This window comes from Perca flavescens, chromosome 7 (assembly GCF_004354835.1).
Source record: "Perca flavescens isolate YP-PL-M2 chromosome 7, PFLA_1.0, whole genome shotgun sequence".
In the NCBI taxonomy this organism is placed as follows: Eukaryota; Metazoa; Chordata; class Actinopteri; order Perciformes; family Percidae; genus Perca; species Perca flavescens.
In genome coordinates this window covers 15874999-15890921 of record NC_041337.1, presented here as the reverse complement: position 1 = coordinate 15890921, position 15923 = coordinate 15874999, and the positions used below count along the sequence as shown (strand labels likewise).

The window sequence follows — 15923 nt, the reverse complement described above, 5'->3', positions numbered from 1 at the left end:
TGTTCCTGACTGAATACATGTGTAAGTGGCCTAATGATGCCTAAACCCATCCATAAGCAGACAGAGGGAGGGAGAGAGAGAGAGAGAGAGAGAGAGAGAGAGAGAGAGAGAGAGAGAGGTGATGTTGAGGAGGTGGTGTAGGGGGAGGCCGGAGTCATGCTTGTCATGTCAGGCGGATTGGAAGGCCATGTTGGCGTGAGGGAGCCCGGCTTTGAGTAAAGCAGCTTGTTTCAGGCAGGGATTGTGTTTGTGGACCCTACTCGGGGAGAGAGAGAGAGAGAGAGAGAGAGAGAGAGAGAGAGAGAGAGAGAGAGAGAGAGAGAGAGAGAGAGAGATCTGTGCCTGGGCATTACAGACCTACAGCCTTAATCCACATGGCCTGACATTCTCCCTTATCCAGCCCTCGGCAGTCAACCAACCAGACTGATGGAGGCACGGCTGTACCCTCTGCTGTGTCATGCCACGCATCCCTTTCTTCACACACACACAAATGTACTACATGTTTTTGTTGTGTCACCCGCTCTCTTCCCCATAAACTTTTCCCACTTCCTCAAACCTATAACGATTCCTGGTGACAGTATGTACGTGTACTCTTATTTCCTAAGAAAAGAGTCCCTCCACAGTTCCTCATTACTACAGACATTCACACACAATTGTAGACTATATGGACAGTGAGATACATGCACACACACACAAAATAACTTTCATTACCATTGCTTCTCACTTTTTTTCACACAGGACAGGTTAGACAGGTTCTGTACTTTGAACCATTGTCATTCACCTTCAGGAATTACTGTACATTTGTGAATCATTGACACATCACCAGTCAAATTCCTTGTATATGTTAACATACAGTACTTGCAGTGGTGGAAAGTAATTAAGTACATATTGCACTTTTTCTCCACTGCATATATTTGACAGCTATGGTTACTTGTTACTTTTCAGATTACGTACATAAAAAATTTATGATAATGAAAAATCCAACAAATCGTTAAAGATTAAACTTTTTTCTTTTTTTTTACCTCTTACCTTATCTTGACCCTCTGGAGGGGCCCGACCCCTACTGGGGGAACCACAGGACTAAACTACCAAACTGTAAAGTATTTAAAACGAGACACCCCTTGGGAATCAACAACAGTGAAATGCAGCTTACAAATTGATGAATCCGTATTAACAATCTAATAATGTCATAAATAATAATATACCAGGCCATTTTCTGCAGAATGAGTATTTTTAAGTTTTGGCTGTGGGACGTTTACTTGTAACAGAGTATCTTTAAATTGTTATATTGATACTTTTACATATGCAAAGGGTCTGAGTACTACTTCCACCTTTGAGTATTTGGCCAATTAAGTTGATTCTGATTCTACATCTAGAGTCCTTTACATATTAGCCTGGCTCCACCACTTACGCTCAATTTTCATGTACAAGAGTCTGGTAGGACCAGGCTATTTACATATAGCCTAAATACCAGGAAGTCTATTGCAATACATAAACTATTTGTAGCTGTTTACGAAACTACATTCCACATCTTTCTCTTTCTCTCTCTCTCACAGTTTGTCAACTCATAATTTCCCCCTTGAATTGAAAACAAAGTGTAATAAAAATCCAAAGGAGAGATCAGGCTGTGGTGGAATTACCCCAGATATTTTGCCAAAAATTGGCCATGCATGCTGCACATCACATGGTTCTGAGAGGTGTTTTCCAGCCAAACTGTGTCAAACTGTAAATGTCACTCTTGTTTTTTTTTTTTTATGTGAGTGACTGGTGTTTTCTTGTTTGTGCCACAAGAGGGGGTAAGTTACAGTAAGCCCCTGGTACTTACACTGAGCCCTATGGCAACAGACACACAAGCCAAAAGCCCCATGAACCACACAGGACTCATGATAATATTAACAACAACAACAACAACAACAATAATAATAATAATAATAATAATAATAATAATAATAATAATAATAATAATTTGTCATGTATTATTACATTACAGCATTTGCCTGAGGGAATCTGATAAGAGTGGACTTGTCTTAGATCAGAGGGATCCGCGCGGTGTGTGCGTTCACGTTGTCTCATTTCCTGACTCTGCCCAGAGAGAAAGAGAGAGAGAGAGAGAGAGAGAGAGAGAGAGAGAGAGAGAGAGGGAGAGAGAGAAAGAGAAAGAGCGAGAGAGAGAGAGAGCAATAGAGAGGAGACACGGGGACACGGAGGGAGAGATAGTGAGAGAGTAAGTGTAGGGGGAGAGTGAGATAGAGAGAGACATAGACAGAGGAGGAGGGGGAGGCTCCTGATACCAAGACACGGAAAAGCAGGGGAGGGAAGAGAGAAAGAGAAAAGGGGCTGGTGGAGGAAGAAGAGCGGGGAGTGGGAGAAAACAGGGGGAATAACACCTAAAGAAAGCATACAGAAGAGAGCAAGGACAGTACCTAGTGCTTTGGACATCCCCTCCTTTCTTCTCTCAGGTTGTCACACCAGATTGGACTCCGAAGGACCGACACCGCGTCCACTCCAGACCCCATGGGGTAACAGGTAGGCTATGTCTGACTTCCTTATATTAGTAGTAGCCCTTTTGCCAGCACTGAGCTCCGCTCCCCTGCTAACAGGTTAGAGGTTTCATTCAGACGGCGGAGGATATCGCAGGATTTCCATGCCTTTAAATCATGTCAACAATTAGTTTTCTGCCTCACGGAGCCATCGCGTCTCTACAGCTGGTATAGTTGCTGGGCGCACAGGTTGGAGACATGACACAATGCAACTCTTCGCAATCGTGGCACTGTGATAGTTGGCCGTCGGAAAAGCGACTGTATGGAGGCCTGTCTGTCTGTTTTTACCGTTGCTTTTTTTATTCCAGTCCATTGGCATCATATTAGTGCTTTTTGACAGCTAAACACCCCGGCCGAGTGAGCAGGCGACAGTCTGAAAGTACGCCTACCTGTTCCATACGTGACAGCCAGCTGTCTATTGCGCTTGTTGATATTTGGAGAAGCTGTCAGTCGTTGACGGGATTCGCACATTGTGCATTTGACACATTATGTAGCCGATTAGGGAACACAAACAGTTGTTTTACAACGGAAAAAATGCAATTGATACCTGGGCTACTTTTTAATGTGTCTGGATGTGTGTTTTAATAGGATAACTGGAATGCAATAAAATGGAAATACATTAAGACATTTAGTGGACTAAATGTAGGCTAAATACTTGTGTATGGTGTGTCGTTAACAGCGCGCAGGAAAGAAACCCCAGTTAGCAGAATATTATTGTGAATGGATGCCATCAACCTGCACACATTAATTCTCTGCAGGCTGTACTTTTAAGAAATATCCCACATATGCTCAGGTGTATGTAAATCATCTGTCGGGTTTCATCCCAGCTGATCGAGTTTGATGAAACCAGCGGATCCTGGTAAAATTTGCAAAGTTTTGAACAGCATTACAACCTAATCGCCTACATCGGCTCTGGGATGATATATGGTTGTGCACAGATATTGTGCCACACAAAATACAGAGTGATGCTCCGTGCAGCCGTCTGGAGGGGATTCAAAATGAAAGCGCTCAGAGCCTGGAAGACAAGGGCTTAAACCCTCCTCCTTCTCCCCTCGAATAACCTCCAAACGGGGGATTTCTCCAGCTGGAAATTTCTGCTGCGTCAACACCCAACCCTAGAGTACCAGACAAGACAAGGCGGCGGTGGGGGGTGTTTGCAGATGGTGCTCTTGGGTATTTTTTATTCTAATTGTTGAGTTACCGCTGATCATCTGATCCGTTTTGAGAGTTGAAAAGTGTGGCGTCAAGTGTTTATTGGCGGCTGAAGCTGAAAGCGTCTCGCTGCTTCCCTGTCTGTCTCCTGTGCTGTGTGTGTATATGTCTGCTGTCTGTGTATGCCCTCTCAAACCGGTCAGTTCCGTCTTCCTCCATTTTCTACCATGCTTACCATGTGAGAGAGGGGAACAACCCCACTTCATTCACGCTCTGTATGTAGACAGCAATGTGCGCCTGTGTGTCGAGCCCCTCCAGCATACAGCCTGCAGCAAGGTGAGTCTTAAACAGATGATCTGTAAAAGCGACACAGATCTCACCCTGTGTCTTCTTTGCACTGGGGTTTGCAAACTTTTTGATAATGTTTGACACATTTAGATTAACACAGCATACTATTTCTTTTGCAGAAGCTTGTTATATGATACATATTGGTGATGAGATGACAGTAAAGGTAGCCTACTTAAAGCCATCACCTGGGAAGACACTCAGCAGTACACTTACTTTAAGCAAATGAAAAGAGATCCTCCACCTCTCTGTTTGGGAGGCGCTATATCAGAATAGTCTGTATTTTAGTTTGTGTAGTTTGAGGAACTTAACAGTGCCAGCAAGCCGTTTTTGACATTGATTTTAAGTGCACCCTCTCAGTTTCTGGCTGTAATGGCGTGTAGGCTACAGTCAGTTGGATCTAAGCATTTTCCTCTGTTTGATGGGGGCTAACTGGATCTTTGGGATTAAGAGACCATCTAGTGTTTTTTTTGCCAAATTGTCTTAGGCCTCACTGGATTTGTCTGCTTGTTTTGTCCTTCCTACTACAGAGTTAAGGGTTGACACTGGATAGGATAAACCCTCTAAAGTCTTTTATTCAATAATTAAATTAGTCCTACTGTGTGTGTGTGTGTGTGTGTGTGTGTGTGTGTGTGTGTCCATCTGTGCACATTTTGCACCTCATGAGCAGAGGATACCTTATCTTTCCTTTTAATGTTGACAATCCTCAACTTTAATGGCATTGCCACTATCTTGGCATGGACTATCTCCCAGAATGCTTTGTGCCTGTGGGTTTTCCCCCTGCTGCACCACCAAGGTTGCTTCCCTCGAGGTAGGGCTATGTAGTATTATGGTGCGTTCTTTTTGTCTTGTAATCACGACTAGTAGCTCGAGTGTGACGTCACATCCATGTCGAAAAACGAATAACCGCGGGTTGTTGCGTTCTTTTTGTGACACAATACTACGAGTCGGAGAAAAGATGGATTATTGTAACATTTTTAGTAACATTTGGGATTCTATTCACCCAGTTATTGACATATTACACAAATATATTTCACAGTTTGATACATGAAAATTACGTTTTGATTAACGTTAACGTTAGGCTACTGCTCTGCTTTCTGCTCAAGAAAAGCCATTAAAGCCATTGTTGTCATATAGCAACCGAGCATCTCTAGCCAATTTCAGCTGCACAGGCTACAAAATAACTAATTAGGCGGTATTTAACTCATAATAAGACTGTAGCGACATGCCTATAGGTAGCAGTATACAGTGCTATGTGTACGACTTCTTCATTTGGTTACAACAAAGACAAAAGTGCTTAAAATTGTAGAAAACCACAATGTTTGAAAGTGAACTCGGGGTCCTCTGAGTTCAGACGACTTGACGAGTCTTATATATGACCTCGGTGGCGTTCTTTTTGCAACTTCCGGTTCATAACTCTGGAAAACGACTCGTAAATCGACTTCGGTGGACAAAAAGAACGCACCATTAGAATTACAAGAGCAGTGGACATCAGTGTGTGTGGATCGTGTGTGTTTTTATGTCTGCACCTTCTCCATCTGTCTGTTCCACGAGGAAAATATAATACAGACCAAGACAGCAGCTACAAGGATGAGTGGAGGAGGAGTGTAGGCGCGATCGGCCGAAAGATGGAAAAAAAAATGTGCTGCTTGTGGAATTGCAAAGGAGGATTTAAAACATTTTCCCACTTTTGTTATCTCTCATGAATGAGGACCTTTTTTAAAAAAAAAAAAAAGTTGATTAAACAAGATAATTGGGTTAAATTTACCTTTCGGTTTTACTTTGTTTAAAGCCGAAGTTGCGTGTGGGGTTTGTCCAAAGTGGTGGAGCTTGTTACACTGAAAATTATCCAAAGTGTGGAGGTTTGTGGGCAACGGTTAGGGTGTGGCCCGGTGTGAAAAGAGGGTAAGAAAATGAGACGGAGGGGCTTGGTTTGGGTGGGAGTCAGGTTTGAAGCTTGTGACACTTCGCTGTGTGTGTGTGTGTGTGTGTGTGTGTGTGTGTGTGTGTGTGTGTGTGTGTGTGTGTGTGTGTTAGCCTGCTGGTATGTAGGTGGTGCTCAGTACTCCCATGCAAGTTGTGGGCTGAACTGTGTTGTAGCAGGTTAGTTTGCTTCAGCTACGCAAACACTGGGGATGTAGTGTGCTGCCCCCTCACAAGAGTGTGTGTGTGTGTGTGTGTGTGTGTGTGTGTGTTTATGTAGACAACCTGACAATAAACTGTACAGTAAATGTATCTAATCAAGTGTACATTCCCTAGAAATAGAGAAAAGAGGGCAAATGCTCCATAAAGACTCAATTGTTCCCTATTAGCAACCTTGTACTCCATTCATCTCTCTGTCTCCATCTCTCTCTGCCAGTTTTCTAATCTCGATCCCCCCTCGGAGCTCACTTGTTAATGGGAACACCTGTTTGGTGAACACTGCAAAATGAACCATTTACACTTGTGTGTACACATCTTACATGACATGCCTCGTCTCTCTGGAGTTTTCTGACAACTCTGTCTCTCATTTGTCACGTTGTGAATATTATCATTCTCACGTCTGATTTAGCATCAAGACAGTTTGGCACACATTTACCCCCGTAGACAAACCAGCTCCATCCCCCATCCCCTAATAACTCCCAAGGCTTTTTAGCTTAACTGCCTCCAAAGCTCATTGTGCAGGGCTGAATACAGGTGTTCCTAATCCCCATGAGGTTACCCTGGTGTTGGGGGGGTGGGGAGGGTGGATGTGTGTGTAACAGCTGTCTTCCCTATCCACCTATCTGACATGCTCATCTTCCCCCCAGCAGAGAAAACAGGTGAGTTTAAGCAATCCCCACCTCAAACCACACACACACACACACACACACACACACACACACACACACACACACACACACACACACACACACACACACACACACACACAGAAATACTCTCCACATAGGTGTTAATATTTCATAGCTGTGCGAGTTGTTGTGTGTGTGCACGCATGCACCTGCAAGCACGATAGGATGTCAATGAAAGAAATAAGCTCTCTTGGTTTTTCCTCTTGATCTTTTGTCCCTGAATTTTAAATTGGAAGGTAATTTACAGCTTTGGCTCTAATTTTTATAATCAAAGAATTGAAAGTCCAGAAGAAAATTTGATTGTTGCTAAAAGTATATGCAAAGGTTTTGTATTTTTTTCACTGTGAAAATGGCAAGGTGTCAGAATTTTTCTTAGGAGTTGTTGATATTGCAAAACACCTTTTGGGATCACACATTCCTGAGGAAACAGATGAGGGATTTTTTCAGTTTGTGTGATTTCATCTGGGTGTGTTTTTCTTTTATTTAGGAATGCAGAGCAGATCGGCTCTTTCCAACCAGAGCCGATCAGATTGTGATTGTGATCAGACAATGCTTATCAGCGTCATGAGTTATTTTCTGTAAATGTACGACATTTTTTTAACATCAGTTACGAATTGCATCAATGTCTAAAGTCGGGCCAGCCTGGAAATGTGATCAGTCCCTCTCCTCTTTTTTTTTCTTTTTGTGCACTCCTAATTGTTGGTTTTATTTACTGTACGTTTTCACTTGTTCAGATGCTGTCAAAACAAATATAGAATAAGTAAAGTGATGACAGCAGTTCTTTCGCACATCAGGTAATTCATTTCAACCTGGTTTCTGTCTGGTGTTAATTTAAGAACAAAGGAAGGGATAGAAATTGTATCTATTTTCTTGTGTCCTTAGATTTCTGATTTGTGCTACTGTTTCTCTCTATAGAGCAGTTGGCACCATTGTACCTTCATATATTAAAGGTATATTTCACTAGTAAGGACCTCGTCACAAACCTCATTTTAAAAAGGTTTCATAAAATGAGGAAGTATAGTATATTGAGTAGGGATAAATGGAAGTTGTCCGTTTAGCCCATTCTGGCATGGATGAAGGCCAGGGAGAAGGAGACTCAGGGTGGGGTATCCGTCTCTGGAGTAGAGTCACCCGAATCAGTTACAGGCCCCAGACGGTACCTGGAAAAAGGAGTGCGAGATGGAATAGGTATGCATGGGGTTGAAAGAAGCCTTCTTTATACACCATGTTGAGAGCCCTCCACAGATGGCGCTTACGAGCGCAAGGCGCTTGTGCTCAGTATTCTTCAAAATTTGCCAGGGGGCATACAAACAAAACATTCTGTGAAAAAAGTGTGAAGAACGCCATAGACTAAACATGCAACTCCCGATGCCGAGGAGGAATTGTATACTCATATCTCATATCACATATTCATGGGAAAACTTTATCGCCTTTTATAGAAGGGGGGGAGTCGGGGAAAGGGATGGTGTGCCTAGGAAACTGAGACCGTACAGGATGGGTTGACCAGGTATAAGTAGGCTTGAAAGGTGATAAGAGGCGCGGTCCTGCTCCCAAACCTACGTTAACTGGTGAACTCACATTTTTAATGAATTGTAAACTATGACTCACCTTAAGTTTTAGGATATTCTGACTGAAACCTTTTTATATTTCTACAGGAATTTTGAAAGAAACATTGGCATTTTTAAAGTAAAACATATTTTTTCTCTTCACTTTCTTTCTAAATTCGAATTCTCTTACAAATGGTTTTGTTCGTCCTTGAATGGTTTCCAGTTGTCACTTTATTTGGCTTAGTGTTGTAGACGTTGAGGTTGCTGGCCATTCTTAATGTGGTATATTTACCTAGCAGGGCAGGACTTGTAAACCAGTGGGAAAGAACTGTCTACACAAACACTCATTTAAAGTATCACTACCGACAAGATAGTTAGAGATCTCAGCTCTCCACTTTGCACAAGGATCACCATCTTTTTAGACACATTTATATAAGCTATTAGGAACTTGAAGGTTTGGGCTTGGAAAAACCTCTTTGTTGAAGTCTGGGGTTTGCAGACTGCTGAAAGCCTTGTATAAGTACGCGGCTGTTAGTTGTTATTTTCCCAGTGAAAGAATTTGTCTTTTATACACACAGTGTGAGCATTTGATGAGAAATTGAGCGGCTTTGAGCAAATACATCTTTAGAAACAGTCAACCTGCCTCGGGCTGTGGCTGGTGAGAGATTTCCATATCAAAGCTCAGGTGAGAGAGGGAGACGAGAGAGGCAGAGAGAGAAAGGAAAAAGAGGGAATGTGAAGGAGAAAGAATGGGGAGAAGGAGGGAGGAGGAGGAGGAGGAGGAGGAGAAGGGGATGATGAAACAGACATCCACTCCAAAAGAGTTCTAGCCCTTGTTATTCTGTCGCTTTTTTGTGCAGCACAGTTTAGTCTGTGTGTGTCAGTGCTGTCTGTCTCAATCTAAACTCCTGCGTTAAAAAAAACACACAGAGGGACGGTTGGAAAGACTCAACACCTTTCTCTACTCAATGCCACACAAATACTGTCTCCACAACCTTATGGCGACTGGTGCTGCCCGCAGAAACAGTGTGTGGAGCAGAAAATACCTGACCCCATGGAATTGATGGCGACACTCTAATTAATGGATAGAGTTTTCGTTTGGTGCTTTCAAGTGTGTGTGTGTGTGTGTGTGTGTGTGTGTGTGTGTGTGTGTGTGTGTGTGTGTGTGTGTGTGTGACGAACATTATCCTGCTATGTAGAGTTTTGTAATCCAGCCATGGACTCTGGCTAGAGTGCTAAAGTGCTGCTAACAAGGCCTGTTTAACATTCTCTCCCCTGCTCAACATACAATTATTCCACTTCGCTGCCATTAACATGTACAGTAGGACTGGGCTTTTAATTGGCCTGATATGACTAATGCCAGATCAACTTGGATTTGCTAATTAGTTTTTGCTTTAGAAGTGCCATCAGGACATGAAATATTCATTGATGTGAGGTGGAGCGAGGACTGTGGGTGGTATTAGTGGGATATTAGTGGTATAGGCAGGCTGTTTGAATGTGCTGGGAGAAGAGATTGAACCTACATTGGCCTGTTGTGGTCGGTTATTCATACTTTGTGTGAGGTGTTAGTTTTTCGTCATAATTTTAGACACCCACACACACACACAAAGAGATGCATACACATTCATCCAGCGCATGCATACACTACCTCCATTCTCAGCCTCACAAGGCCACTTCTTTTTCTTCTCCAGCCCCCATCTCTCTCTCTCTCACGCTCTTTCTTTCTCCCTCTCTCTCTCTCTCTCTCTCTCTCTCTCTCTCTCTCTTTCTCTCTCTCTCTCTGTCTCTCCTGCTCTCACCTCCCCCTCTGCCCTCCTCCCCCTTCCCATTATTTTATCTGTTCGTTTTTTTCTTGCCTCCTCATCTCACATCCTTTTTTTTTCTCCTCACCTTTTCCCGTTCCTACTTCACCCTAGCCCCCATCCTCCCTCGTGCCCTCTACTCTGTCCCAGCTACACCTCCCTTGTTTGTTTTTTTTCCCTCCAGATCTCCTCCTCCTCTCCCTGCTTTTCCTCCTCATCCACCTTCTCCTTTTCCCTCCCACTCCTTAATCTTCCACCTCTCCTCCTCCTCCACCACCACCCCTCCACTGCTGTAAGTGGGCCAGGTGCCTCCTGTGGCCTCCCCTACTCCATTTCTCATTTTTACCCTTCCTCTACTCCCTTTCTCATTTTTACCCTCTCCTGTTCTCTTTCTCATTTTTATAGAATACCTTTTCGCTGTAGGTTAGAATGTGACGTCTCAAAGGGGAAGTTTGATTATTTTGATTTATAAAGGCTTTTTCAGCTCTAAAAACTAATCTTTAGTGTATTATTATGTGAACTTTATAAATCGGCGCTGAAAGTGGAGCTCTGTCATCATTGATGGACACTTTATGAGCTCTCCTGTGTCAGTGTAGTTCCCTTTATGAACAAGAGTGGTGAAGCCAAATCAAAATGTGAACAGAAGTGAGTAGGTTCACATCCCCTTTTCAGTGGCAAGGGGCAAACTCCCCCAACGGCCTGGAGCACATTGCTACTTCCAGTGTTGCATTTGCACACACACACACAACCAATGCATATACATGGATGTCTCATTGTTGCTGTCTTTTTGTTCTCCTCTTGCTCTGTGAATGTGCATGGTGAGCTGGCAATGTGCTTTTCACCTCATCTCGTCCTCTCTATTAATTTTTTTTCTTCTTCTTTTCACCCATTGTCATTCTCTTTGCTTTTGTCTCTGGCTGGCTTTTTCTCCTGCCCTCTTCTATTTACTCTCACTTTCTCACTCCCGCACCCCTTCCTCCCTCCCTTCTGTCTTCTATCTCACCTCCCCCCCTCCCGGTTGTTTTGGTGTGTGCGCTGGTGTGTCACGAAGGGGGTGGCGGTTGATTGGTGGTGGTTGGTGGTTTGGACGGACACCTGATACTGGCACTGCCTCACAATGTGGGAATGTGTGACTTCTTCAAAATTAGGTTTCCAAGGTGGGTGTTGTCCTTAGTGATGCACGATCATGGGAGTTTACACAGTGGACCTATTGTCTCTCCCTCTCTCTTTGTGCCTCTTATGTCTGGCTATGGCACTTCTGTACATGAATACATGCAGTTCTTTCCATCGCTGTCAGGAGGAAAAATATAAGTAATAGTCCTGAAAGCCTGCAAGCCATTGCAGCTGTTCATGCAAGTCAACAGGTGACAGTCAAATGTCAAACCATATTGGAGTAAACACGCTCTGAGTGAAAAGACAGACAGATAAGGAGGAGGGAAGAAAGTATGACAGAAGAGGAGAGGACACGACAGGACAGAAGTGAGGATCCAGGTGAGGCATTTGTCTGATCGCTCTTTGTCAATCACAGTGGACACGTTAGCCGCAAGCCACACACACACAAGTCCATAAAAAAGTTGCCTGTTTTAAGCAATTACACTTCAGCAAAGGAAACAAGACACAGCACAGAAACGAAGAAGACAAGGAACTTCAATAATTTTGCATCTCCACAGATCACTATTAGAATTTACTCCGCAGAAGCCAGTCTGTGTTGAAACTGTTGAAAAGATTGCTGAAGGGGCCGACCCTCAGTATCGACGCTACGTATTGATGAATGTCTGCGGTGATACACTGTGCAGTATATTGAACTCTCAAGTCTGAGACAAAATTAAGTGTCCTCCATGTCCAGTTCTTCAGTAGTCCACTTAGCAACAATACAGTGGATGAGAAGCCCACCATTCTGTCTTCTATTGTTCTTGTGCTGCTTCAACACTACTTGTTTCCCATGTTTCTTCACTTTTCCTTTCCCTCTTTTTTTCCTTCTTGCTTCTCCCGTCTCCCTCCCTTTCTTACCCTTCACTGTCTCTTTTCTGACTCAAAAAATGTGAGTCTCTCTATATTTAGATGCTCCTCTCCCCTTGATTTGTCTCCCTTTATCTCACCTCCTCTTTTTCTACTGTTGAAGGACAGATTTGCAAATGTGCTCCGAGATTCATCAGTTTTGTGTAGTAGCTGCTTTTTGATCAGCTTGATGAGTGACAACACAGCCTCAGGCTAGTATATACAAATGTGTTTTTTATAAACACTTTCTCTATCTATATGTAAATCACTTTGCTGCTCAGTAGTTGAATGGGAGGCTGTGGGAACGATGGTAAGCTATAAGTGAACGTTGAATGTTGAGGGCTAAGTTAATATAGTTAAATTATGTGTTTTCTTTGTTTGTGTGTGCTCTGGAGTGTTTGTGAATTAGATTAGCTGGGAGTGAAGTCTCTTTTAATATTTGCTCAGGGGGGATGGAGGGTGTGCCTGTTGTCCTTGTGAGTACACTCTTAAGTCGTGGCTTTTTTGCTCCCCTCTTTGCATGAGCTCATTGTAATCTGTGGCCCAGTGTGGATTTGAGAAAAATGCCTCTGTTTGCCATCTGACAGAGCGACAGTCATGCCAATTTACTCTTAAACACACACACACAGACTCTCTCTCTCTCTCTCTCTCTCTCTCTCTCTCTCTCTCTCTCTCTCTGGACACCCGCCTCGGCACCAGATAGTGATTGGCCACCAGCAGTGAGTCACCATCATTCAGTCATTCACTGCACATTCAAAAACCGCACATTTTAACAAACAACAATTAGCTTTTAGTCCACAGACATTTCAGACAATTATTTCTTGAGGACTGGTATTATTTTACAATATGTTTACATTTTACATTTTCTTCCTCATGGTAACCCTTTGTTTCATTTCCTCCATACTGTTAACTTGATGTGTGTGTGTGTGTTCTAATCTGAGACCTTTATAACTGGTGGCTGCAGTGACTGTTTTTAACAGCTCGGGAACAGGCTGCCTGGGTTCTGTGAGGTACAGTCATGAACAGTCTTGTCTAGCTGAGTCGTGACAGGTTGCTTTTTTGCTGTGACAGGTTTTGTGTTAAGACCTATGAAAGGGTCTGGACAACCACGCGCACACACACACACACACACACACACACACACACACACACACACACACACACACACACACACACACACACATGCTCTGAGTGGCTCGTTGGAAGAGAGAGATCAGGATGGGTGTTAAATGTGAGCTTTGAGCAGCTCCATAGCCTCATATTGTCCTCATCACTTGAGCCACCAAACTATTTGGTGCTTTTCAAAACATAATTGAGATTACCCACATGACAAAAATGAAATGAAAAGAGGAGAAAAAGGCGAAGGGATGTAAAAGTGAGCTTGAGACATAAGTGGTAAATGAATAGAAAATTCTGCTAAGATAGCATGAGCAGTCACACATTCACACAGCCTGGGTGCACCCAAAGCTCTCCCAGATGTGAGTTATAATACCTTATTGCACAGAAAAATTGTTACTCTCTCTGGTCAAAAGTATGCGGACAGCTCTGTCTACATTCAGTAGACAGTATGTGTCTGGGGCTGTTATGTGTAAGGTTGCTTAATTCCAGTTATGGGAAATCTTCACTCTAACCTTTAGTATTTTAGATAATAGTGTTTTCAATTTTGCAGCAACTATTTTGAGAAGACCCTGTCCTGTTTCAACATGACAAAGAAATGTGTGTTTTTTTTCGAGTTTGGTGTGGGAAAACGTAAATCGCCTTTATACTCAATCCCTTCGAACACCTTTGGGATGAACTGGAACACAAACTATGAGCCAACATCCCTGCGGCCAGGTTCTAAAGTTTTGTGCAAAATCAGAAGAGTGGAGGCTGTTGTAGCAGCATATTAATGCTCAACATGGTTTTGAGATGAGATGTTCAGAACAATCCCAATTGGGTGTAATGTTCAGGGGTCCACATAGATTGTGTGTGTGTGTGTGTGTGTGTGTGTGTGTGTGTGTGTGTGTGTACTGTAATTACAGTACAAAATTGAACTAGAAAGTCGGTCTGCAAAATCGGATTGTTCACAGTTTGGGTAATATTTTTAACACTTGTCTTCATTTTCCCTTCCAAACAAGTAAGGTAATACTCAGCCATTATTTGCAGCTTGTGTGTTCCTTCAACTGCTCAGGTTTATTGCCTTATAGGATGTATGACTCTGCATCAAATAAAAATGTTTTTCTCATAACCAAGGTTTAAAAAAAACAAAAGAATTTCCATTTAAACATTTTTACCGCTACTTACTATTGGATAGGACAGCAAAAGAGAAAACAAAAACCATGATGCATCTGTGACCAGAAAAACAACAACCTTGCAACACACAAAGTTCCCAGAAGTTATGAACTAATTAGACAATGTCACACCTTAAAACTCCCATAAATTCCCTCATGATATCAGTGGTTTGAACATCAGCAGATGCGCCTCCAAACTGCTGCAGTGATGAAACTGGGTTTTGCACCAGGAGAACTCACAGGTGAATGATGTGGTCATTGTCACATGAAATCCACCACTACCACCAATCTCCACCCACCTGCAAAACCAAATATAGACACTTCCTGTCGATGATTTCACTTCCCCGTATCACACAAATATGTTTTTCAAAGAAGTAGCCCTATCCTCTATAAAATTATACTTAAACCTGAGTCATTACAGGAAAGTAAAGTAATATGTTTTTGTTTAGCCTGTTTGGTTCTGAGGTGATTAATGATAGAGCTGTGAAGATGAAAAGTAAAACACGGTAATAATCCTCTCAGGGCATGATACAATTTTAGTATGAAGTAGATAATGAAGGAAGTTTGTTTGACATTTGAATGACACCTCCTAACTCACAGCTCGGTGCATCAGTCCTCCACCCATGTTTGCTTAGGTGGCCAATCATGGCTACCCTCTATGTTAACGGCAACACATGTCAAACAAAAGAATTACTGTCTGACTATCTGTTCCTATGCCTTCACCTCTCCTCTCCTCCCTTCCCTTTTCTTCTCCCATCCTTTCCTCCTCTTGTTCCACTCCTTTTATTTCCGGCTCTCACTCTCGTTTCTCCCTCCCTCCTGTATAGCCCTCTTTCTCCTGCCGCTTCGTTGTCTTACAGTCCTTGTCCGCCCCTCTCCACCCCCCCCCCCCCCCCTCCCCCCCCCTTTTCATTTTGGGTTCTCCGACAGTGGTAATGAGATGTTTCATTATTTGCATTTCACAGCTTTTAATAGAGAGAGAATTTAGGCTAAGCCCCGGGTCGTCAGTCAGGGAGTTACCATGGGAGACGTAGCAGGCTTACGGGGCCTAGAGAGAAAGATAGCCCAGAAACTACACACACATACACGCACACATGCACTACACACACATACACGCACACATGCACAATTGTAAAAGAGGAAGACAGAAAAAAAGACAGAGAGATAGGTAGATGGGGTGATATGACATTTCTCACTCTTTTTGTGAAGCTCTTGATATATCAAATAGTGTCACTGACACTTTATGGGTCATTGGAGGAATTGAGGTGAAGTTGAAACTCAACACTCAACTTTAACATCTTAGAGTTGCATCTTTTTTTTCAGGTCAATCTGGGATGATCCCAGTCCATCCTTACTATGCATGGATTTTCTTTAGATAACTCTAGGCATAAAACCTGTGTGGCTAAAGGTCAGAAGGGAGGGCAAGGTATCAGGGAGC

General features: G+C 43.0%; 1 protein-coding gene across 2 annotated transcripts in view; it reads left to right on the top strand.

Annotated features, from left to right (window-relative positions):
* Positions 1–2227: 2227 nt before the first annotated feature.
* The window catches only part of zbtb46 (zinc finger and BTB domain containing 46), a 59738-nt gene continuing 46042 nt past the window's right edge, over positions 2228–15923 (top strand). For both annotated transcript variants that reach the window (XM_028583818.1, XM_028583817.1), the window contains exon 1: positions 2228–2526. The gene's annotated coding sequence lies outside the window, so the exon portion shown is untranslated. The remainder of the gene's footprint in view (positions 2527–15923) is intronic.